This window comes from Megascapheus bottae, chromosome 2, assembly GCF_031878675.1.
Source record: "Megascapheus bottae isolate mThoBot1 chromosome 2, mThoBot2.hap1, whole genome shotgun sequence".
Lineage (NCBI taxonomy): Eukaryota > Metazoa > Chordata > Mammalia > Rodentia > Geomyidae > Megascapheus > Megascapheus bottae.
The window spans coordinates 68,065,946-68,091,848 of record NC_143510.1 but is presented as its reverse complement, the minus strand read 5'-3'; the positions used below and the strand labels follow the sequence as shown (position 1 = coordinate 68,091,848).

General features: G+C 34.9%; 1 protein-coding gene and 1 pseudogene across 3 annotated transcripts in view; both read left to right on the top strand.

The window, feature by feature from the left end:
* The window catches only part of Ppp1r12a (protein phosphatase 1 regulatory subunit 12A), a 96,251-nt gene that overhangs the window by 3,358 nt on the left and 66,990 nt on the right, over positions 1-25,903 (top strand). The window lies entirely within an intron of this gene.
* Positions 7,805-7,898, top strand: LOC150067286 (small nucleolar RNA U3; annotated as a pseudogene).

Sequence of the window (25,903 nt, the reverse complement as noted above, 5' to 3'; positions counted from 1 at the left end):
TCATATATCATGAAAAACATACAGTCTGCAACTATCCTCTTTGTATAGAAACAGCATCTATAGAAGAAAAACTAGTGTTTTCTTGTCACATGAATATACTAGTTTTTCTTCTCCCTTCAGCCTGAGAACAGTACAAAGTCAATATATGAAACCAATGTCTTTTTTCCCTAAAACTGAGGTCTAGAGTACAATTAGCTTCTGATTCTGTAGCTACCTGTGATTATATATTTGTATTTTATCATATTTTATGAACATTTAGGAGATGAATACTATTATGTGTAGAATGCATTTTATTGTCCTTGACTTACAAAAGGTACAGATTTCTACCAGTCGTTTTGAGTTCTTTGTTTCAACTTTAGTCTTGCACTTTGTGCAAGTGTCTTCCAATATAGCTGTAGAATCCAATTCTTCATGTTTTTCATTAGTTTTAAAGTGATTTTATAATTAAAAACTAAATCTTTAAGTATAAAACAGTAAATACAAATTCCCTCATTGCCATAGAATAACATGTACTATATATATTAACCTTTGTGGTGCCTTCAAAGGAGTCTTGCCTTTCCTACTTTGGTACTTTGGTTTTTATGGTTGTAACACAGTTTTTTGTTGTTGTGGTTTTGCCAGTTCTGGGGCTTGAACTCAGGGCCTGGGCATTGTCGTTGGACACTTTTTGCTTAAGGTTAGCGCTCTGCCACTTGAGCCACACAGCACTACTTCTGGCTTTTTTTTTTTTGAGTATGTGGTACCAAGGAGTCAAACCCAGGGCTTCATGCATTCTAGGTGAGCACTCTACCAATAAGGCTACATTCCTGGTCCTGTAACATAGCTTTTACGTATCTTTTATCATAAAATCTGTTCTCAACCTTCTCTTGTACATAATATTATGAGATGAATGTGTACAGTAGATCTTATTTTTCTATCTGAATGTTAATGCAATTGATAGTTTTATATCAGTCAGAAATGTATTTTAATTTAGCATGAAACAAAACATCTTTGTTCATTAATACCACTCATCTCTAATCAAGTTAAACCTTTTAGTTACTATTTACTCATTCTCTGTGCTTATATGTGTATCTCCAGTTTCAGATTCTCCAGAATTATATTTGTATTTCTCCTTGTCCCCGCATTTATTTATTTATTTATTTATTTATTTATTTATTTATTTAGACAGTCCTGGGCTTGAGCTCAGGGCCTGAACACTGTCCTTGGACTTTCTCAAGGCTAGAGCTCTACCACTTAAACCTCAGCACCAGTTCCAGCTTTTTTTTTCTATGTATGAGGTACTGAGGAATCGAACTGGGGTCTTCGTGCATGCTAGGCAAGCACTCTACCACTAGGCCAAACTCCCAGTGCCCCTCTATTATTTTTATCCTTATGCTGTAGTAATACTTTGCCTATCTATTCTCTCCCTGTTTTAATCTGGCATACATAGTGATATCTGATAATCTTGCAAATTTTACCACCTTGTGTCTCTTCTCTTAAATTTAGATTCAAAAAAACATTTTGTTTTAATTTTTTTAATTAAAGAATTTACTAATATTGATTTTTACATCATATTTCAAATGTCATGTTTAACAAACAAGTATTCAAGAAGGGAATCTCTATATACAATCACTGGCTTTAAAGTTTAATATCTGTACAATTGCCATGTTTTGGCCCACCACTAGAATATCAGTCTCTCCTTTCTTTCTTCTCTATGTCTCTGTGTCCTCTCTCCCTCTCTCTCCCCCTCCCTCCGTCTTTCCTTCTTTCCTTTTCTCCCTTCTTCCCTTCCATCAGTCCTAGTCATTCTTTAAGACTTGATTCATTTGCCAGCAAAAGGTATCTTTTTTATGTTTCAGATTGTGTTAAGACTGTAGTATTTGACCATTCTTTCTTCAGGAGTGCTCATAATACCATATACCTTGCCTGTTATTTCCATTATTGAACACCTCTTCCCCACCCCCCTCTCTGTGTGTCTCTCTCTCTCTCTCTCTCTCTCTCTCTCTCTCTCTCTCTCTCTCTCTCTCTCTCTCTCTCTCTCTCTCTCTCTCTCTCTCAATTGTCGGTTGTGGGGCTTGTACTCTGGGCCTGGGCGCTGTCCTTGAATTCTTCAGCTCAAGGCTACTACCCTTACCCCTTGAGCCACAGCAACTCTTTCAGTTTTCTGGTGGTTAATTGGAGAGTCTCACGGACTTTAGTGCCTGGGCTGGCTTTGAACCGAGATCTTCAAATCTCGGCCTCCTGAGTAGCTAAGATAACAGGTGTGAGCATTGTGCTCGGCTCCGTTATTCAACACTTTTTAAAATTTTTATTGTCAGGATAATGTATAGAAGGATTACAGTTAGACTTGTCAGGTAGTAGGTGCATTACTTCTCACATATTGATACCCCTTCTCATATTTTTGTCCCCGTTTTTCTTTCCCACCCCCTCCCAATCATCTTGTTTTCCCTCCTTCCCTTCCTTAGTTCAAATGAACAAATGTATATATAATATACCAGGTAACAAAGTCAGAGTAACAATATGAGTTTAACCATAATGGCACAAGAGAAGACAAATAACAGTACATTAAGAACAACAGTCACACAAGATAAAGCTCTTGTTTCCACATTCTAGTTATTAAACATTTCTTACTGAGGAATATTTGTAAGTCTGTGTCCAAACTGTGAGAATAGGACCTAATCATTCTCATTTCCAGAGTCAAGTTCATTTATATTTGTTAAATTTTACTTTTTATTTCATAATCATAGATGTAAAGTTTTTATAGTTACTTATATATAGTTAGATCTTCAAAAGGTTCATATGCAGATAGTTAAAATATTGTTCTCGTCCACAATAGAACTTTTGTGTTTTTGAAATGAATGTCATTCTGTTACAGATTTTGTTATAGATTCTCAGCATGTTTTTAATGTCTTTATATTTTAAAAATTCTAGGTACCAACCTTCTATTTTAAAACCTTAATGTAGTTTAAGTTTTGGTTACATGGTTTCATTGAGCCAATATAAGAGTCTGAAGTAGATAGGGAATGAAAAGTTGAGTTAGGTTCAGTTTCTATTACAATTTTAATAATTTTATAATTTCCTACTTCCAGCCCGATGTGTAGAAGCATTAAATCCATCTGCTTTTAAAATATATTTTTATAACTGCTAAGAGAGCCATTTGAAGCATTTTGTAAAATACGTGACTTTTCAGTCAAAGGAAGTCTTAAGATTAAAAATTGTTAGTTAAAAAGACTAGAAACCAGCTGGGCATGGTGGCTCATATCTGTGATCCTAGCTACTCAGGAGGCTGAGATCTGAGGATCATGGTTCATAGCCAGCCTGGGCACTAAAGTTGGTGAGACTCTTATCTCCAATTAACTACCAGAAAACCGGAAGTGGTGCTGTGGCACAAGGGTTAGGGGGGTATCCTTAAGCTGAAGAGCTCAGTGACTTCGCCCAAACCCAAAGTTCAAGTCCCACAACCAGCCTAAAAAAAAAAAAACACCTCAAAAAACTGCGTAGTTAGCTACACAGGAGATTAAGGATTGAGATTGAGATTTGAGGCCAACATAGGGAGACAAAGTTCTTTACTCCATCACTAGAATAATAATCACAGGGCTGAGTGTAGGACTCAAGTAGTAAAATAACTACCTGGTAGGCTCAAAGCTCTGAGTTCAAAACTCCAATACCTCCAGTAAAAGAGGGGGAAAAACTTCCCACTAAAAATACTAATTTTCATTTGCTTGATAGGAAATAGTTTAATTGCCACTTGTGATGCATTTGTTTAAAATAGAATATAGACTTTATAGTTGTGAATTTATAGTTGCAAAACATCTTTCAGGTAGAAAATGTTAAGGCCTTGGAAGACCAGACCCTATTGGATCAGTTATATATTAAAATGGTGTTTTGAATAAATGTTAGCAGATTTATTATATCTTAGAAAAGTTGTGATACTTGTTGCTGATAGCTCTTTAAGGCTTTTGGCATCATAAAGCCATTGTAAAAAAAAAAAAACAAAAAACCCAATTAGACTAATTGTGAACTCCCTACTGTCCCTTCACTTCTGAAGAGTAATGGACAACTCTAGCCATATAAGGGGTATGCTGGTAGAGCCGCAGTATCTACACCACTGATTGTACCTAAGTTGCTTCTCTTGTGCTTCCTGACAACAGTTTTGTGGTCTGACTTTGAGTATCATAACCAAGACCATCTTTCATATGCTTCAGCTAGTGTGATTTGCAAGTTGTGACTGAGCATTTTCTAGTATAGCACTCAACAGAAGACAGGACATTTTTTCCATTATTGCTTTTTTATGATGTTTTACATATACTGTTTACATAAGAAAGTACCTCTACGTAAGGATTTTTAGAAAATACCTATTTAAGACACTTTTTATTTGGTGGAGGTGTAAAACTTAGGTTATTTCTATAACGTGTTGTTTCTCTGACACTTCCTGAATTTGCTTTTTTGTTGTTACTGTCTTTGTCTCTGCAAAAACAAAATAATAATAATTATGGCCGGGAGTTTGGCCTAGTGGTAGAGTGCTTGCCTAGCAGGCACAAAGACCTGGGTTCAATTCCTAGGTACCACATACATAGAAAAGCCAGAAGTGGTGCTGTGGCTCAAGTGGTAGAGCCCAGGGACAGTGCTCAGGCCATGAGTTCAAGCCCCAGGGCTGGCCCCCCAAAAAAATCTCTTTTCATACACCTTTTTTTGAAAGCTTGTTGGACTTAACAATCATAAAAGGATATAAGGACTTTGGCATGCCCATTAGGAAAATTGAGGACCTCCAACTGTTGTATTGTTTATTCCGTTTTGATCTTCAGTAAGTAGATCACAATGCTTTTTTTGAAAAGAGATGCTTTTAGAAATACTATCATTTGCACCAGGCACTGGTGGCTCTTGCCTGTAATCTACATCTAGCTACTCAGGAAGCTGAGATCTGAGAGACCTGCCAGCCCAGGAAGAAAAGTCCAATAATTATTTAGAAAAAGCCAAAAGTGGTGCTGTGGCTTAAGTGGTAGGGGTTCTATCCTTGAGCAAAAGAAGCTCAGGAAAGGTACCCAGGCCCTGAATTCAAGCCCCAGGACTGGCACAAGAAGAAAAGAAACAGTATAATTTAACATCCTAGCATACTTTTTCTCTTGCTCAAAGTTCTCAGCATAATGAATGGCAGACTAGAATGGCAGTCCGGAGTTCCAAGTTTACACTATATACATATATATTATACATATATTATACATATATATATAATACATATTTTTTTTAATTCTGAAGAGGTTAACATTCCTAAATCAGTCATTGTGTTGGTGATTAGTAGTTGGAGGTTTCTTGGTATATCATGTGATATTCAAATGAAAAATACAAGTTAACAATTTTAAGATTTTTAAGATCTTCCAGTAATTGAAATATATTGGAATATAGTAGTGCTATCAATTAGTCTTAGAATTTGAAATTGTCCTAACTTTTAGAACTGCCAAGATTGGTTTTGATCTACCATTATGTAAATGTTTATTTGATCAATGCTTTGGAAAGTTGCAAGAAGGAAGTAACAACAAAACCTTATCATTTTTCAGAAAATAGCGTTTAATTTTTAAATATCTTCAGTTTTCTTTATTCTGATAACAGACTACTCCATTAGCTGTTTTTATATACTCAGTTAAAGTTTTTACATCTACATGTACACATTTGATTGTTTTTAGAGACAAGTAATAGGTAAGCTCATCTTATTGGATACTAGAAAGAAGTAATAGCCTTCTCTAACTTTCCACCAACTCTAACATGTAAACACTTTCTTTCCTGTGATTACTGATTGATGTTTATAAGTAGGACTTGAGACTGTGAATTGCCAATAAAGTTATCTAAAATGACTTCTGGTTTTGAAAAATGAACCTTTTATGTTAATTATGTTTGGTTTTAGCTGGGATCTTTTTGTTAGGAAGCGTTATCCAGTTTTAAGAATAGTCCATTGCTTTAAGATTTGGGGAGGCAGATTTTTTTTTCTTCTTGGTAAAAATGAAAAGGTATTTATTTATTGCCCTTCATTTATTCTCTTAATTGTTATACTTCATGGACTAGTCAATTTTTATTTCAATTATTTTGTCCAGTGAGATCATTAAAAACAAATAGCTTGATCAACTGATACTATCACTGTTTTCTAAATAAAAAGGATATTATAACAGGATAAAAGGATTTAATCAAATAAAGGACAATGATGAATCAACCTCAACTGTGCAGAAAAAATTGTTGGTAGACTGTCTATTAGAAAGAAACAAGGAAAATACGTCAAGATACAAGCAACAACTTTCTAAGTAAGATTTCCATTTCCATAGCTCAGGACATAATGACAAGAGTTGTAATAAGGGATTATATCAAATTAAAAAAACAATTATCAATATAGGCTCCATACATATGGAGTGATGATCTTTTTTAGCTCTTCATCTGACAGGAAATTAATATTCTGAATGTATAAAAAATTAAAATATTAAAATAAACTAATCAGAGGCCAGGAGGAGGTTGGCCTAGTGGTAGAGTGCCTGCCTAACACGCACAATGTCCTTGGCTTGATTCCTTGGTACTGCATACACAGAAAAGGCCCGAAGTGGCACTGTGCTCAAGTGGTAAAGCTCTAGCCTTGAGAAAAGCCCAAGGACAGTGCCAAGTCCCTGAGTTCAAGCCCCAGGACTGGCAAAAATAAAAATAAGCAATAAGTGAGCAAATGAATTTAAACACAGTTATTTAAAGAAGTATAAATGAGGAATACATTTTAAAAAAAGTCCAACATCTTCAACTATTAAGAAAATACTAATAAAAATTGTACCATTGAGAATCTGTTTCAATTGAAGCATAATATCTGTCATCAAGAAAAGAACAAATGCTGGCAAGGATTCTGCAATAAGAAATCTGTACTATTAGTGGGGATGTAAATTAGTGCAACCACTGCAGATACCAGTGTAGAGGTTATTACAAACGAACAAACAAAAATAAAATGAAACTAAAAACTGAAGAGTAGCATGGTGGCTCTGATGTATAATTCTGACTGATCGTGAGGATTATTGTTTGAGGCCAGCCTGGGCACAAAAAGTTCACAAGACTATTATCTTAGTCAATGGCAGTGTACTATGTATGTATCATCCTAGCTTTGCAGGGAAGCATAAATGGGAGGGAGGATTGTGATCCAAGGCAGTCTGGGCATAAAATGACAGCCTGTTTCCATACAAAACGGTAGCATGGCTCAGGTGGTAGATTATCTGTAGCAAGTTTAGACTGTGAGGTCAACCCCTACTGCCAACTGAAAAAAGGGAGAAAAGTCCCTGGTATACTACATACATTATTTGTTTATTTGAAATAGGGCAGGGAAGGGGGGGAAAACAAGATGACTCGAAGGGGGTAAGGAGAGAGGGGGACAAAAACATGAGGAGTATATCAAGTTTTGAGAAGTAATATACCCACTATCTGACGAATGTAACTGTAACCCCTCTATACATTATCCCAACAATAAAATCCAATTTAAAAAAGAAAAGGAAAAATACCTTGTAAATCAAAGGAATCTAAGTCATACTTTCACATCCATGTTTTTTTCAGTATTATTTGCCAGAGCCAAGATAGAGTCATTCTAAGTGATCATTAGCAGATAGATGAAAATGTAGTATATATTACTATGAAGTTTTATTTAGTCATAAAGAGTGAACTTAGGTTATTGTAGGAAAGTGGGTGGAACCAGTTATTATTAAGTAATGGAAATAAGCCAGACTCTGGCAAATATTACATTTTCTCTTGATTTAAAGACAAAAGTAACAGGAAACTATTAGGAAGAAGGGGCAGAGGAAGATGAAAGAAGATGAGAAAGACTATACTTTCAGGGATCATTTCTGTAGTATATTACTAGAAAAACTCCACTGATAGTGTAGAGTACTGAACTTTACAATTTGGAAGGGAGTGGGGAAGAGAAAAATGGGAAAACATGGGAAGAGGTAACAATGTTCAAGAAGTAATGTACTTTCTACCTTATGAATGTAACAGTATCCCCTCTATACATCACCCTGACAATAAAATAAAATTTAAAAAAAAGAAAAAAAGATGAGATAGATGGGTGTAGAAGAACATTACATATATATGAAAATTATTTGTGCGATTCATGTGTACTAATAAAATGAATGGGAAAAGCAAAATTCTCACTTTTTTTGTTGTTGTTTTTTTTTAATTGTAATGTATAGAGGGGTCATAGTTACATTCTCCAGACAGAGTGTATATCACTTCTCACACATAATTCTCATGTTTTTTAGGAAGATATTTTCATATTTAAAAAAAGGATGGGGTATCTACATAAAAGACAGCAGATTATCCTTGTGCTCTTTCATGAAAGTAGAGACAGTCATGGGTAAGCAAATATCATAGAGGATTCCCTATCCACACTTCTGAGAAGATTTGGTAGAGTTGGGATGATAACATACTAAACTGGATGGACCTTGGCCCTAAAATAAGGACTCCCCCCCACCAAAAGAAACAATAGATGGACTCAGGAGATTGATGAAAATCTTTGGAAACTTCTAATTCCATATTTATACTCTTGTAAGTATTTGCATGTTACCACGTTCTGAAATGTATTCTTCAGTGTATTTCTATATGGCTCAGAGCACAGAATGTGAATTTACTTGACCAGTGGAGTATACCGTAATTCTCTTACTATTTAAACTATAAATTTGACACTTACATACTATTTGCTGTTTGCTAGTTTAACTTCAGACAAAATTCCTTAGCAGAGACTTTGATTCATTTTCTTTTAATTGTACTTTGCTATCTCATTTTAATACATGTTTATTGACTTAAAAATGAATATGGTTTTTTTTTGTTTTATTTTGTTTTTGCCATCCTGGGCCTTGAACTCAGGGCCTGGGCACTGTCCTTTGGCACTGTCCTTGGGCTTTCTCAAGGCTAGAGCTCTACCACTTGAGCCACAACCCCATTTCTGGCTTTTTTCTATGTATGTGGTAACAAGGAATCAAACCTGGGTCTTCTTGCATGCTGGGCAAGCACTCTACCACTAGGCTAAACTCCCGGCCCAAAAATGAATATAATTTTTAACAGCAGAATATAAAAAAACAAAAGTGATGGTAAATATAATCACAAGCATTTAAAATATTCTAACAAAAAAGCTTTTAAGTAATACAGTAACAAAATATTTTAACCAAAGCTCTTAAGTATTACAGTAAAAAAATTGTCAAGATTTTAGATTCATTTTTGAAATGGAATATTACTACAAATAAAATTTGTTTAGTTTAATTTGTATTACAAATAAAATTTTTTAATCATTGGTGTTGGTTTAGAAAGGGAATTCATACCTTTAGAATCAGTAACTATAGTCTAGCAATTTTAATCATTGTCTTTTCTAAATAATATTTTTCACTGTAGATCCTTGCATGCCAGGATTTTTTTTTTTCCTCAAGGCTAGCACTCTACCACTTGAGCCACAGCACCATTTCTGGCTTTTTTTTCTATGTATGTGGTACCTAGGAATGGAACCAGGGTTCGTGCATACTAGGCAAGCACTCTACCACTAGGCCAAACTCCTGGCCCTCGCATGCCAGTATTTTTTAACATAGTTTTTTGGTTGCTTATCTTTTTATTGTTGTGCTGGCTAACCATTAAAAGGCAAACTTGAGTTCCCTGTTTATTGCCCAAAGTGCTTGCTTGACTCAGACACTCTCATGGGTGGAGACATTCCTTGTTGTCATGTGTTATATAGGCATTTCTGAAATGTCATTCACTAGAAACCATGGAAAGAAGTGAAAGCATTCCTCAGCTGTCACCTTTTTAGTAATCTATTTAAGTACAGTATGTGTATTTAGTGTGATATTCTGCAGGGCCAGCTTTAATACTGAAAAAAAAAGAGTTGAACTTTAAGTACAGTTTATGTACTTGGTGTGTTAATCTGCAGGGACAGCTTTACTGTTGCTACTGCTACTGCTACTAATAATAAAAAGACTTGACCTTTAGCTTGTTAAGTCCTGCTGAGCTGACATCTTAAGACTGTAGAGATTTCTATTCTCTTGATTATCATGTAGTACAAAAAGAGATTAAATTTTGTGAGATGTGAATTGATACCTTGTTAAAGGTCAGTAACTATATAGAAAAGTAGGTTTTCATTCACTGTTAAAATATATATATATATATATATATATATACACACACACACACACATGCACACTAACATAACAATTATCTTTATTTTATAGGTACACTAAAGTATGTTTTATTAGCTTTAAAATTAAATGGTTATAAGTTTGTTCTAATATTAATGTTTTGCTTGATGCATTTTTAGAACTCTTCTTTAAAACTTTATCTCCAGACCATCACTTCAATATCCTCAGTATTGAGATATTCTTTTCTTTTAAGAGAATTTTTTAAAAATTTTGAAAATAATCATCATTTGGATTACTTTTGTCTGTTATATAAGGTAGGCCATGATAATAATAATCATGGTTAGTAAATACATTCATATTTTCGCCAGTCCTGGGGCTTGAAATCAAGGCCTGAGCACTGTCCTTGGACTTTTCTCAAGGCTAGAGCTCTACCACTTGAGCCATGGAGCCACTTCCAGCTTTTTTCTATATATGTGATACCAAGGAATCGAACCCAGGTCTTCCTGCATGCTAGGCAAGCACTCTACCACTAGGCCTTACTCCTGGCCCATGATAAACTTTCTTAACTATCACTTTTTACTCTAAAATGGCTACCCTATGAAGGGAAATATAAGTAGTTATTAAGTTTTCAGTGTTTTTATTTGCTTTTATACTGTCTCCTCCCTCTTCATATTTAAACAAAGATTAGTTTCAAGTTTGTTTATTGTTGTATCTTGAGTTTATCCCAAATAGTTTACTAGTTTAAAAATTTAAAAGGTAATTATTATTTCACTATGTATCATAAAAGAAATAGGTAAAAAAAATTTAATGCTCTTTGAAGTGCCAGAGGTAACTAAAACTCTGCTTTCACTCAAGTATATATCTCTATACACGTATGTGATTTTTTTTTTTTTTTCCCTAGTCCTGGGCTTGGGCTCAGGGCTTGAGCACTGTCCCTGGATTTTCTCAAGGCTAGGGCTCTACCACTTGAGCCACAGCACCACTTCTGGCTTTTTGCTACGTATGTGGTACCGAGGGATCGAACCCAGGTCTTCGTGCATGCTAGGCAAGCACTCTACCACTAGGCCAAACTCCCGGCCCCACGTATGTGATTTTCTGTAGTTAGGATCATATTTAATATTTTTGTTTATAGCCTTTATCTCAAGGGCTACATAATATGTGGGACTAAATATTTGAAACAATGTTCTCCTCTTACGATGAATATACAGTGTATTTTCTACTTTTTCATGACATTTTAGGTGAATATTATACCATATATCTCTTTACTTAGTCATTCATTACATTTTTAGGATTGTTTCTTTATATAGGTTGCTCAAAATGATAACTCTTTCAATGCTTATTTATACAAAGACATTTTCATTTAGTAAAGTTTCTTGTCTTTCAAATATGGAAGATTAACCTTGAAAGTACTGCTGACACACATCTCTTGAATTCGTGCCATGATGTCATCCTCTGTATCTCATAAATCATTATTGCTTTATTGCTTCCTCTATGTGTATGTGTTTAAATTGACATGGTTTATTTCACCCAGAAGTAGTCGAAGAAGAGAAAGAATTAAAGTATTTTTATATGCATAAGATATAGTTCTAGTGTTTTAGAGTTTTGAACTAAAGGTTAATTCATTATGCAACAGATAGAAGAACATCACTTGCTTAACATATTACTACTTTCTAAAAACAGAGGTCCTTGTCTGTATGTAACACACAATTTACTTGATGTGGCAATGTGAATAAATGATGACAATTTTACAAAAGCAAGAGATACAAGGCTGAAATGAAAGGTTGTTATTTGGTTAACTTTTATGTGTGTGGGGAGTAGGGTTTACTAGAGATTGAGCTTTGAGCCTTGTGCTTTCCAGGGAAGTACTCTACCACTTGACCCTCAGATCCAGTCCCTTTTTTTACATTAGTTGTTTTCGAGGATATTTGAGGTTTGTTGGAGTTAACCTGGGCTTACTTGTCCATATTGCTAAAGATGACAGATGCATACACACCCCTGCGTCAAAGCCATTGATTGAGATGGAGTCTTACAAACTTCCTTTTGCTCAGACTGACCTTCAGATACTATTCTCCAATGTCTGCCTGCCAAATATCTAGGATTCTAGGGTTGAACTGGTGTACCTGTTGAAATAAAAGTTTTTATTGGAATTGCTTAACTCAGAATGTTTAGAAAGGCAACCTGGAAGTTATAGGTTATTAGTTATAAGTAACTTAAGAACATACTGAATACTTCTATCCAATTTACATTTGGATCTATTTCTTTCTTAAAGATGAGTATTTCCAAAGCTCTCATGTATTTTGTTTTATTGCCTCATTCGTGTAGTTTTAGTTGTTTGCTATTTTTATGGAATTGATTTCCTTTTATGTTTCTTGTAGGGTATGAACTCTGGGAGGTAGAATTCAGAGCTGTTTACTTGCTACACAAATGATTTGCCTCTTTGCCAATGAGTTGGCCTTTTTTTTTTTTTTCCACTTTAATCATTTTTTCAGATAGGTCCTTGTATATTTTGCCTGGGGCTTTCCTTGAACTGTGATTCTCCAGATTCTCCAGATCTCTTCCTCATGAGTAGCTGAGATTTCACGTATGAGCCACCTCTTTTCCGCGCGTGTGTCTGTGTTGGTCCTGGGCTTGAACTCCAGGTCTGCCTCTAAGCTTTTTGAATGAAGGCTAGCACTCTACCACTTGAGACACAACTTTACTTCCAGCTTTTTTGGTGCTTAATTGTAGCTAAGAGTCCCATAGACTTTCCTGTCCAGGCTGGCTTTGCACTGCAATCCTCAAATCTCAGCCCCTGAGTAGCTGGGATTATAGAAGGGGTCAATACAGTGCTGCCTTTTTTTTTTTTTTTTTTTTTTTTTTTTTGCCAGTCTTGGGCTTGGGCTCAGGGCCTAAGCACTGTCCTTGGACTTTCTCAAGGCGAGAGCTCTACCACTTGAACCTCAGCACCACTTCCAGCTTTTTTCTATGTATGTGGTACCGAGGAATCGAACCTGGGTATTCGTGCATGCTAGACAAGCACTCTACCACTAGGCCAAACTCCTGGCCCACAGTGCTGCCTTTTTATTTTATTTTTCGTGTTTTTAGTCTTCCATTTACTAAGTGAAAATCTAGAGTCATCAGCAGTTTTCTTCTTCATCCCTTCCATATAATCTCCTCCAACATGCTTGTATCTGGGAAGAGATCTACTTTCAAATATGTGATAGTATTTGTATAAGCACTTAACAAATACTAAAGGTCTGCTGTGCCTGTACCAAACTTTATTGGTGTTAAGGAGGATACATTGTGGCATAAAACCGATACTAACATTACCCACATTACCTTGGAGTCTTCAGTAAAATGAAATTACTTAGCCTTGAAGAAATGCGGTTCAAAGCTATAGTGGGGTTTTCTTACAACTATAATGAAAAGGATTGATAATATTATGTGTTTACTAATATTGGCTAGGTTATGGAGATGTTGGACCACTCCTACATTGTTAGTGGAAAATGTATAGCTACTTTTGAAACAATATTATTTCTTCAAAAGGTAGAGAGTTATTGTGTGACCCAGAAATTCTACTCCTACATTTTTCCAAAAGAATTCACAGTTTGGCAATTCACAATTTAAGAAAACAAACAAACTCATGTATTAACGTTTAAAGCAACATTATTCATAGTAGCCAAAAAGTGGCAGTAGTATAAATGTGGACCACCTGATTAAAAGGTAAAGTGGTGTATCTTGTCACTAGCAATAAAGACCTATTCAGCAATAAGCAAGATTTGAAATAGTATATTAAGTGAAAGTCAAGAAAGACATTGTATTATTTTGTTCCATTCATATAAGAGGCCCAGAAAAGGCAGATTTGTTGAGTAAATGATTGCCAGAAGTTAAGGCTTGGGAAGTTGCTGCTAAACGATGTATAGTTTCATTTTAGGATGATGAAAATATTCTACAATTCATTTAACTATCTCTTTCCTCGGTTTGTAAAATTACTTAGTGGTGATTTCAGAGAAAACAAAAATAAAGTAGTAGCTGTCATTATGTGATACTTACACTTTGATACACCTTCCTTTTGTATGCTTTCTTGCTCAAAATGTTACTAGCCTTACTTGACTTTTTTTGTTTTTTAATGTTGAGCAAGTGATGTATATCTTCTATAGGTTTTGGTGGGTTGTTTTGATCTGAGGTGTAAGCACCGTTAGATTTGTTGTAGCTTAATGAAGTAGGAAATTAAACTTTTACCACTAACATCTTTTTCCATTGCTTTAACACTGTTGACATTTAAAGCCAGTCTTATGTTGGAGTATGTGTTTGTTTTGTGTGTGAAATGAACGAGTGGCACATAAAGCCTTGTCTTTCCAAAACTCATTAATGTAAAAAGCTAATTACAACGCAATTTATGCTGTGATCCCATATAGGGGGGGAATTATTGTCACAGAAGAAAAATCTGTGAAATCACTTCAGCTGTGTTTCTGGGAGGGAAATAAAGATTCTAAATTATAATTTTTATATCTTTTACAATAATCAAAAAAACATGATGAATGTGAACAGGAAAAAATGCCTAAGTGGTTATTTCCATTAGTACTTTAAGGGCTAAATGTAAAACTGTTGTCATAATTAATAATTATAATTTGCTAGTCTTTGGCTTCTTAAGGAGGCTGGTACTGATAGTTACATATTTCCATATCACACCTTTCAAATTTTTATTTCGTAAGGAATGCCTGGCAAAGTACTGACACTGAATTTTTAAATTCACTGAATTACGATTGTAGTTCATGCATTTTGTAGCTTTTGCCAAATAGAGCACAAAAAATTCAGGGAGGGGGGCTGGGAGTTTGGCCTAGTGGTTAAAGTGTTTGCCTAGCATGCACGAAGACCCGGGTTCGATTCCTTGCTACCACATATATAGAAAAAGCCAGAAGTGGTGCTGAGGCTCAAGTGGTAGAGTTCTAGCCTTGAGAAAGTCCAAGGACAGTGCTCAGGCTCTGAGCTCAAGCCCAGGACTGGCAAAAAAACCAAACAAACAAAAAAAAATTCAGGGAGAGGAGGAGCTAAATATGATTACCAAAGTGGCAAATGCTTTTGAAAGGGTAAAAGATTTTGAAACATGATGGTTTGGATTCAGAATTTTAAATAATACTGGTAGAAGAGCTGCAGAGGGACAAAAAGTCTGTATTAAGCCATTTTATGCCATGAGTTCTTTGGTTCTATTGTATATGAACATAAAAACTATTAGTGAATATCTATTTTTAAAATAGAATTGGGAATATTGCAGACAAGAGTTATATGAATTTTGTGAAAATACTTTTGAAGACAATGAAGGAGGACTTTTAAAAGTTATAGATTAATAGCTGGGTGCAGTGGTTCATGCCTGTAATCTTAGCTACTCAGGAGACTGAGATCTAAGGATCAATGTTCAAAACCAGCCCAGACACAAAAGGACGGAGACTCTTATCACCAATTAACCTCTAGAAAACTGGAAGTGGGGCTTGGCTCAAGGGTAGGGTGGTAGCCTTGATCTGAAGAGCTCAGGGACAATGCTCAGGATGAGTTCAAGCGGCATGACCCACACACAAAAAAATGTTATAGATTAACAGAAGAAGGGGAAGAAGGAAAGCAACTGATGGAATAGTATTTTCTTTATATGAATAATTTATTTATAGTTTATGTGTAATAGGTAAAGTTATATAAATCAATTTATTTTTCCACATGGTGAGAACATACTTGTGTAATGTATCTAGTTCTGTACACTTTACAATTTTTCCAGGAGATGATGCCAGATACCCAACAGTAATGGCTTCAAATAGTAAAATTAGATTAATGGAAAAGTAGATCAGTATTCCAAATTCTTTTCATAGAATTGTTAAACCAATTTGTATGTAAACACATTTGCACTTTTTTTGTCCTTCCAGTAACCTACTAAAGCAATCGGCTTTGAGCCTCTTGGAAAATGAAGAGCCAGTTTTTTGGGGTTTTTTTTTTGGGGGGGGGGGCTTGTGTCATGAGGCTTGTACTCCACCTTGGGTGCTGTCCCTAAGCTCTTCAGCTCAAGGCTACCGCCCTACCCCTAGGCCTGGGAGCCACCAGGCCCACAGCACCCAGTTTTGTTTTTTGGGTTTTTTTTTAGCATAAATTAATTGCAAAGGAATTTCACCGTGATATTTGTAAATTCTTAGATCAAAATCACCTCATCTGTATTTCTTTCTTAACCTCACTCTTTGCTTTCTATATCTTTTTAGAAGTTTTTATACATTGTAATTTTCATTGTTATTTTTGTATTTACACACACAATTTACTTTGATTGTAATAAATCCCATTATTCATCTACTTTTCTCTTTTCCTGATTTTCCCATACCCAATTCCTTTTATAGTCATGTCATGATTAGTTATTAAGTCTGTATTCTGCAGATCAATGAAAATGTGGTGTATGTCTTTCTGTGTTTCATTTACCTCTCTTTATTTGATGATCTCCAACAGAAAGAGGCCAATTTTCAAAAGCTCTGTTGTCTAATATGTTAGACAAATTGCTAGTAGGAATTATTTGTGTACATATTAGCCAGTAGTCTTTAAATAAGGGATGCTTACTAAAACTAGTTTATTGGAACTAGCCAAATAAAGCAATTAATCATAGTAGAGATACTTTATAGATCCTAGTTTGGGAATAAATGAAAACCAGAAACTGTGCAAACAGAAGTTCTCTAACAGAAGTTCTCTAAACTTTGCATTTTTTTTAGACAGTCTACTTTTATTTTTATTGTAAACTAGATTTTTTTTTCCAGTTTAGAAAGCAAAAGAAAACAACAATTTCAGAGATTTTATTCTGGTCCAGCTATCTAGGGAGATTGATCTCTTTTTCAATTCTAATTCAAGAATTTCAAGAAATGGATAAATTAATACATTGATTCATGTTGTAATGTGTCATCTTAGGTCTTGAGAGCTGGTTGGTGGGACTGAGTCCTTTGGAACAAACATTACTGAAATCATGTAATACCAAATACTGGAAAGTATATATATTTAAAATATATATACTACACTATATATTCTACACTAGAATTAGAAGTGAGATTTCATATATATTTAAAATACATTAAAAGTTATTCTCTACGGGATTGTATATGTGTTAATAGCAATGAAAATAGTTTATTCATTCTAGATATGCATTCTAAAGCTAAATTTCACAAGATATTGCTAGTATTGTTGTTAGACTGATTTATCCTAAAATGTTAAAATTCGTATTTATAGGGATTCCTTCTGAAAATGAAAATAGTTTATTCATTTTAGATATGCATTTTAAAGCTAAATTTCACAAGAAATTGCTAGTATTGTTGTTAGACTGATTTATCCAAAAATGTTAAAATTTGTATTTGTAGGGATTTCTTCTGCTCAGTTGATGGTTTTACTGTCATTTAGAAACTTAATTTTACATCTTAATTGAGAGCCTTGTAAATGTTTATTTTATAAACATTACAGAGATTAACAAAAATAAGACCTATCCTCATTAATTAAATATATCAATGCCGTTTGTATTATGTATTGTGAAGAAAAATGTTTTAAGTTTAGATAGGGAATTATGGTATCAGTGAATGATTGAAGGGAGAACAGAAAGACAAATTTGTATAATTTAGTAAATAGTTGGTGGTAAGAAGTAAAGAAGTACATTTTGTGAGAAGGTGAAGTAGGTTCTAGTCAGAGGAATGGTATATAAAATCTCATCAGAAGAAAGGGGGAAGAAAGAAAGATTCATTGGAGGAATTAGAGGAAGTCTAGTTGGTTTAGAATACACTGAGGAAAGAATGGTGCAACCCAAAGTCTAGAAAGGTAGATTGATGCCAGATCTACTAGCTGTAGTGGAAGCTGAAGCCCATTCTATACTAAGCATTCTAGAAATACCTTTGTGCAATTAGATTTGCATGAGTGAAAGACACACAACACTGTAGAACAACAGAGTTAAGGGATGAGTCCAGGTGGATTGAGGAGTTTTGCCACGAAATTCCAGAGTCTATTACAGTAGTACAGACAAGATATCTGTTTCTCAGATGTCTCTTTGGGTCTCAACAGTTAATTTACAAGTTTAAAAAACCATGCTAAGAATAAAAATGCTGCAGCTGTTAAGTTACTGCATTAAACAAAGTTGAGTAGGCTTTGGTAGAACTTTACATGCTTTCAGATATGCCAAAGGTTCGTGAGACTTGGAGTTGAGTTCAAATGGTAGAAATGGAATCTCAGGATGTTGTGCCTGGAAGAGTTTGATTTTAAGAAGTGGAAAAAATAGTATCTAAACCAAGACTGGAAAAATTAATTATAGAAAAAGCCTGGTGATACCAGTCTAATTTATAAATGCATGTGTTTGTAACGTACATTGAATTCAGGCCTGTTCAGGAAGATTTATTTGATAACATGGGAAAATAAGAAGAATATAGTTACAGGGAAACCAGCCAGTAGTTTACCTCAGATGAAAATATTCCTTTCATTCTCTGATTTTTTTAATTTACTATTTACTGAGAAAAATTGGCTTTTATTAACATCTTGTAATTTTAATCTTTGGAATTTAGAGATTAGACATAAAATGACTTGCAAGTGAGTAATCATTTTGCATACTAAGAACAAATCATATTTATCAGGAAAAGGTGAAGATGTTAGTTGAATTGTTTATAGAGCCTATACTAGTTTGCAAAATTATTCTTCATATTTTATTCTGAAATAAGGACAACATTAAAGATGAGCCGTGTGTGGTATGTAGGTCTTTCAGTTATAATAAGTTCTTAAAGTCTTGTAACGGGGAGGATTGATATCTGCATCTTCAGAGGGTACCTATTTGTAGCAGATTCTGTTTTAGACAGTTAATACTATCTTGCTTCAGTCATGAGGTAAGTATTAGTTTTGCTATTACTGTGAAGAAAATGAGATGTAATTATGACTGCAATGTCACAACAGTTGTATTACAGACCTAAGAGATGACTTGGATAGTTTGACTGCATACTATTCTCTTAAGTTTTTTGCTATAGTGCCTCTTTCTGGATTATTCGAATCATGTGATTCTGTCCCTATGGTAGCCTCAGGAATCCCTGGAGCTTAATCATTGGACAGATGATAGGACAAAGCAGATCTGGTATATCATTTATCTTCTAAGACTGCACCAATGCAACCAGAGGACTCAAAGGTTTAGGATTTGCTTGTTAACATACTCTTCTACCAAGGCTTTTTGGTGACAGATATGTATGCTTTTTTAAAAAAATACCATTTGTTATTAAGATGTTGTATAAAGGAGTTACCATTTCATAAATCAAGTAATGAGTACAATTCTTTTTGGACAGTGTCACCCCTTCCTTGCTTTTCTGCCCATTTCCCATTTTTGTCCCTGCCCAAAATGACATAGTTTACTTTACACAAAGTGTCTACTGAGTACTATACTTACATTAGTTCATCCTTTCTCTCTCCATTTCTGTGCCCTTTTGCCCCTGCTAATGACAGAAAAAAGTACAAAGCAAATAGCAAAACCAAGCAACAAGAGCAGCAAAAAGGTTTCCATTTCCTAGAAGTTGTTTCAATAAATAGTATTTTAAATGTTCAGAGGCATTAATGCCTTTGGGTTATTCCCCTAAGAGTATCCACCTTTAGTCCCTCCCTCCCCCCCCCTCTCTCTTTCTCTCTCTCTCTCTCTCTTTCTCTGTGTGTGTGTGTGTGTGTGTGTGTGTGTGTGTGTGTTTGCTTAAAGTCCTGTACAATTTATCGTGCCCCATTATATTTTAGATCTGTCTTCCACATATGAGAGAGAACATGTGCCATTTGTACTTTACCTAACATGATTTGTTGTAGGGCCATCCATTTCCCTGCCAATGACATGATCTTATTCTTTATAATGGATGAGTAAAATTCCATTATGTATAACAACTACAGTTTATTTTGAACCACTTATCTATTGTAGCACATATGATCTATTTCCATAATTTGGCGATTGTGAATAGTGCAGAAGTGAACATGGATGTGCATGTGTCTTTATGGTACCCTGACTTGTAATGTTTAGGACAGATGCCCAGTAGTGGTATGGCCGGCTCATGGGAAGTTCCACATTTAACTTGAGGAACCCCCAAACTACTATCCAGAGTAGTTGTACTCGTTTACAGCCTATGTATGATTAATTTTTATTAATCTTGTCATTCTGAATTTTGAATACATTTCTGGGGAAAGTGTTAAGTGAATATATAATGATTTAAAGTATTAAAGTAGAGCTAGAAAGCCAAAGGTCTAATGTTAGTATTTTATTTTTCCATTAAGATTTTTTTAAAATTTGTTACTTTTGGGTCAGTAGACATTGTGTAAGAAGCCTTATTAAATGCTCTGTTTCATTTTTAATTCAAATATATGGGCTTATATACCTGCTTTTTTGCTAGCTTCTGTTCTTATATTGTCATTTTTTCCATTACTAAAAGCTTGTTTGTTTTTCTTGGATAATCTGATTCTAAGTTTAGAACATCTACGTTTTACAGGACTGGATGACAGGGATATAAAAATTGAAAAGTCTACAAGAAAAGCAGTTCTTGGTTTCAACAAGAAGTTTAAAAGCATTTGAAGAGTTCCCCCTTTCTTGCCCCCCCCCACCGCATTATTAACTGTTCTTTTCCTATTTTGGAATGAAGTAAAGCTAGAGCCTAGCTTACATATGGTAGTTATCATAGACGCTTATAATAGTATGAACTGTATGTGCTTTGAAGATATTAAATAATTAAATATATTACTTTGGATCATCACTTTGTTTAAATAGAAAAGTATTTTGACAATTCTTTAATTACCATGCAAGATGCTCTACAATATAACATTGTTTAAGGGAAGTTTAATATAGGAAAAGTAAGTTATGATTTAGTCCCTTAACGAAACATTTCCAGTTCCGCTCATTTTTATGAATCAATCTTCTTTTTGATATATATTATCATTAGTTATCTGATGTCTCTAGGTTACTAATAAGTTCTCTCCATTACTAATAATATGAACAGCTATTAACTCATACAACCCTAGGTTACATTGGTCCTTTAATTTCAAAAGTGATTTATTTTTATATATAATGATGAGATTTGGTTAAGCTTATAGTTAGTAGAAGCAGACAAGAATAAAATGAACTTTTCATCTTCCTTTGTAGGCCCATGCTGTCTCAATTTATCCTCTCTATGGAAATACTTTAAATTTATGGTTTAACTTTTTGAACTTCATGATCTTTTTGTTAGTATTGCCTAAATATCTTCAGACACTGAATTCATTTCTCTTAATTTTAAAGGGTTTTTTTTTTAGCTTATTTCATCTTTTCAGTTGTCTTTGAAAATTAAAATGTTTATCATAAAATTGTGAGCAAATTGGGTTCTACTAGAACTAAGAAAGATATGGCTTGGTGTTAATAATCATTTAGGGTGATTAAGAAATTTATCAAGAGGCATTTTAAAGATCAATCTTTCTATATCCATCATCATCATCTTCATCCTTCTCCCTCCCTCCCCCCCTCACTCCCTTCGGTGGTACTAACACATGAACTCAAAGCCTTGCATTCTCCCTTAGCTTTTTCTCAAGGCTAATATTCAACCACTTGAGCCACAACTCCACCTCTGGCTTTTTGCTGATTCATTGGAGATCACAATCTCATGGCTTTGTCTGCTGTGGTTTGCTTCTAACCAGGATCCTCAAATATAAGCCTCCTAAGCAGCTAGTATTTACAGTTGTGGGCTGTCAACACCTGACTTCCTTTAGTCTATTTCACCAAGGTTTCTTCTAGGTGGAAGCTATACTCTTCCCTTCCTTGCTCATCTTTGGATCTAGCATTTAATAAGAACTCCCCGGAGAATTTTTATGTATGTATTTATATATTAATGAAGTATATTTTTAATAATCTATTAACATATGCAAAAATTTACTGAAATGGTTTGTGAAATAAACAGTTCCAGCAAGTTAATTTTTTCTATTGATACTTGCTAAATACTTATTTTTTTTAATTTTTCTATTCTAATTGTAACATAATTAAAAATATGCTAGTTAAGAATGAAGCAAGTGGGGTGGGAGTTTGGCCTAGTGGTAGAGTGTTTACCTAGCATGCACAAAAGACCCAGGTTCTATTCCTTGGTACCACATGCATAGAAACGCCTGAAGTGGTGCTGTGGCTCAAGTAACAGTGCTAGCCTTGAGGAAAAAGCCCAAGGACAGTGCTCAGTCTCTGAGTTCAAGGTCCAGGACTGGCAATACAAATCAAAGCATTTCTAACTAGAAAAATAATACTCCCAAATAGTGAGCTGAATCAAGACTAAAAATAGGAGAACACTAGTCAGCTAACAAGAACACTTGTTCTGTGCCTGTTTAAATCCTTCCTTTCCCACTTAATTCCTGTTTCTATAGAGCCTGATTAAAACAGTATTGGTGGCTCACTCCTATAATTGCAATTGCAGTTGAAGCTGTAATTGTAGCTACTTAGCAGTGTGAGTTTTGATGATTGTGATTCAAAGCTAGCTGGGCCAGAAGTCCTAAAGCTTCTTACCTCTAGTTAACTAGCAAAAAATAAAAATTAGAATGGAGCCATGGCTCAACTGGTAAAGCAAATCTGTGAGGGGATGGGAAATAGCTGAATAGGAGGCCCCTAGTTCAGGCCCTCATGCCAAAACACACACACACACACACACACACACACACACACACACAAATGTTGAGCTTACCTCCCCTTTTGTAGGATTTGGATGGTACAGTCTTGGAAAAGATTGTCAAAGATGACAGGGTAGATTTGGAATGCACCGATATTTTGTGACTGTCTTTCAAGGAAGATAACTAAAAATTTCTATAGGAAGATACTTGAATCATTTTATGTGCTTAAAGGCTCAACTATTGCCATATTTTAAGCACTAGTAGTGCTATCTTTTGGTTAAATATGCTTTTCTTGTTTTATTTTGCTAAATATTCAAAATAATGAAAATGCTATTTTGGTAAGATGAATGAAAAATTATTTTAGTAAGATGACCACTAGAAGAAAAATTATCTAGGCTATGTGTTGAGTAGATTACTATGAACCATGTTAAAGTTTCTGTGGATCTTAATCTCTCTGAGTCCTTTTATCATCAGATTGCAAAATTAGAACAATATTATTTTTCAGTAGGGCTCTCTGGATGAAATGGGTTGTTAACTTTGAAATATATTTGAAATACTTAGAATAACCTTTCCCATTAAAGGAAAAATGGAACTCTTAGTTGAGTATTTAGTTAGGTGCTGGGGCACATAAAGTGTCTGTCTCCCGTTAAGTTTACAATCTGACTGGGAATGTAAAACAAAGTCTTTGGTTATTTATTTTTTTTGTCTTAATATTTTCAAACTGGTCTTTCTATTATTAGATCATCTGCGCCTTTTCTCTGGGTGGAATTGAGCATTTATTTGTCTCATATGTAAAGCCAGCCATCTTTTGTATGTAACAGTTCAGTAATTAGTTTATTTGCTTGACTATTGCTTTCACTAAAATGTACGTTTCTTGATTTTTGTCTTGCAGCTGTAATACTAACTAGGGCAGTACCTAGAATATTGGCTACTAGACATGGAAGGAATGTTTAATGGTTTAAAAAGCAATTCTCTTTATAATAACATGTTTTAAAGTTTTTAACCTTAGGACTTTGTAAATGATTGGATATTTACAAGTTCTTCCTAATTTATTTATTTGTATATGTAGCCTGATGCATAGGTAGATGAAGTTTTTTAAAAGGTCTGTGGATCATGACAGTTTATTGTCAGGTGTATTTAGTATAATTGATGTTATTGTGGCGCTTTTTCTTTCCTTTAAAATTCAGTATGTATGAATCCTGTAGCTATGTTCCTTTCTGTCTGTATGCCTATCCATCTATTTATGGATAGATTGATCTATCTGTGTTTCTGCAATATTGCTGAATGCCAATGTCTCATGCCTATAATCATAGCTACTCCAGAAGCTGAGATCTGAGGATTGAGGCTCAAGGATAGCCCCAGCAGGAAAGTCAATGAGTCTATCTCTATTTAACCAGCCAAAGATCTTGAAATAGAAGCTGTGGCTCAAATGGTAAAGCACTAGTCTTGAGCAAAATTGCTCAGGGACAGTGTCCAGGCCCTAAGTTCAAGGCCCAGACCAGTGTGTTTGCACACATGTGCATTCTCTCTCACACAGAGATGTGTGTGTGTGTGTGTGTGTTTGTGTGTATGTGTACATACTGTTATTATTCCAGATTGTATGAAAATTCACCTTAAATATCTCTGAATCTGTCTACACTGAGCATCATAACCCAGAATATAATAAGGATACCTGCACAGCCATTTTCATCACTGCACTGTTCACAATAGCCAAGTGATGAAAATAACCCAGATGCCCCACTACAGATGAACAGATACAAAAAAATGTGGTACATTTTTACAATGGAATTCTACATAGCTACCAGATGAGATAAAATATTTGCATTCCCTGGGAAGTGGATGGAACTAGAGCAAATTATGTTGAGTGAGATAAGCCAAGACCAAAGATGGGTATTAGATCCAAACAATACAAGAGTGCGGACTCAATATTCAGGTACTCCAGATCATTGTCATGAATTTGGAGCTATTAATATATCTATGTTGATATATAAGGCTATGATGGGATATATATTCAATAGACATACTATAGGTTGATATGTATCTATGACATGCATAGAGTCAGCTTAAGGCTAGGAGTGTAGCCTAGTGGTACTGAGTACTCTCCTTGCATGCACAAGGACATGGGTTCAATTCCTCAGCATCAGATACACAGAAAAAAAAAGCCGGAAATAGCACTGTGGCTCAAACAGCAGAGGGCTAGCCTTGAACAAAAAATGTTCAAGGACAGTCCCCAAGCCCTGAGTTCAAACCCCAGGACTGAAAAAAACAAAAGATTCAGCTTAATTTTAATTATGTTCTTAAATTTATGTGCCAGTGATTGCATATAGAGATTCCTTTCTTGAATACTTGTTTGTACGTTGTAAAAACTCAGTGTTAAGCTGGGTACAATGGCTCATGCCTGTAATCTTAGCTACTCTGAGGATCACAGATCAAAGCCAGCCCTGGCACTAACATCTGTTAGACTCTTATCTTCAATTAACCACTGGAAAACCGGAAGTGGCTCTGTGGCTAAAGGGGTAGGGCATTAGCCTTGAGCTGAAGAGCTCAGAGACAGCACCCAGAGCCAGAGTTCAAGCCCCACAACCGCCAAAAAAAAAAGAAGAAAAAAATGATGTTAATAAAAACTTTTAAAAAAATTCTGAATCTTGAACAGGAAACTATCTAGGCTAGATTCATAGATATTATACTTAGAATGTTTTGGCTATACCTATCACAGTTTTTGTTATTCAGAAATTTAAATCTGTTGCCATTTGTTGAAAATGTACAATATGCAAATATGTTTTGTGTATACTTAATTTAACAAATATTTATGTGCCTTTTATGTAAGATAAATGACAGCAGATGAAAATTTCTTACCCCTTTGCATGAAGTTTGTATTCTGTGTATCTGTGTGTGTATGTATGTTTTAACTAACTATAACATAGTAAGTGGACTTAAAGATTTTTTTTTTTTAAATTGGTTGTGGGACTTGATTTCTGGGCATTGGAATTGTCCCTGAGCTCTTAAGCTCAAGGCTACCGCCCTACCCCTTGAGCCACAGAGCCACTTCCAGTTTTCTGGTAGTTTTCTGGAGATAAGAGTCTCATGGACTTTAGTGCCCAGGCTGGCTTTGCATCCTCAGCTTCCTGAATTGCTAGGATTATAGGCGTGAGCTACCGTGCCTGGCTCCTAATTTCCAATTCTAAAATGAAAAAAACAGCACCATCAAATGT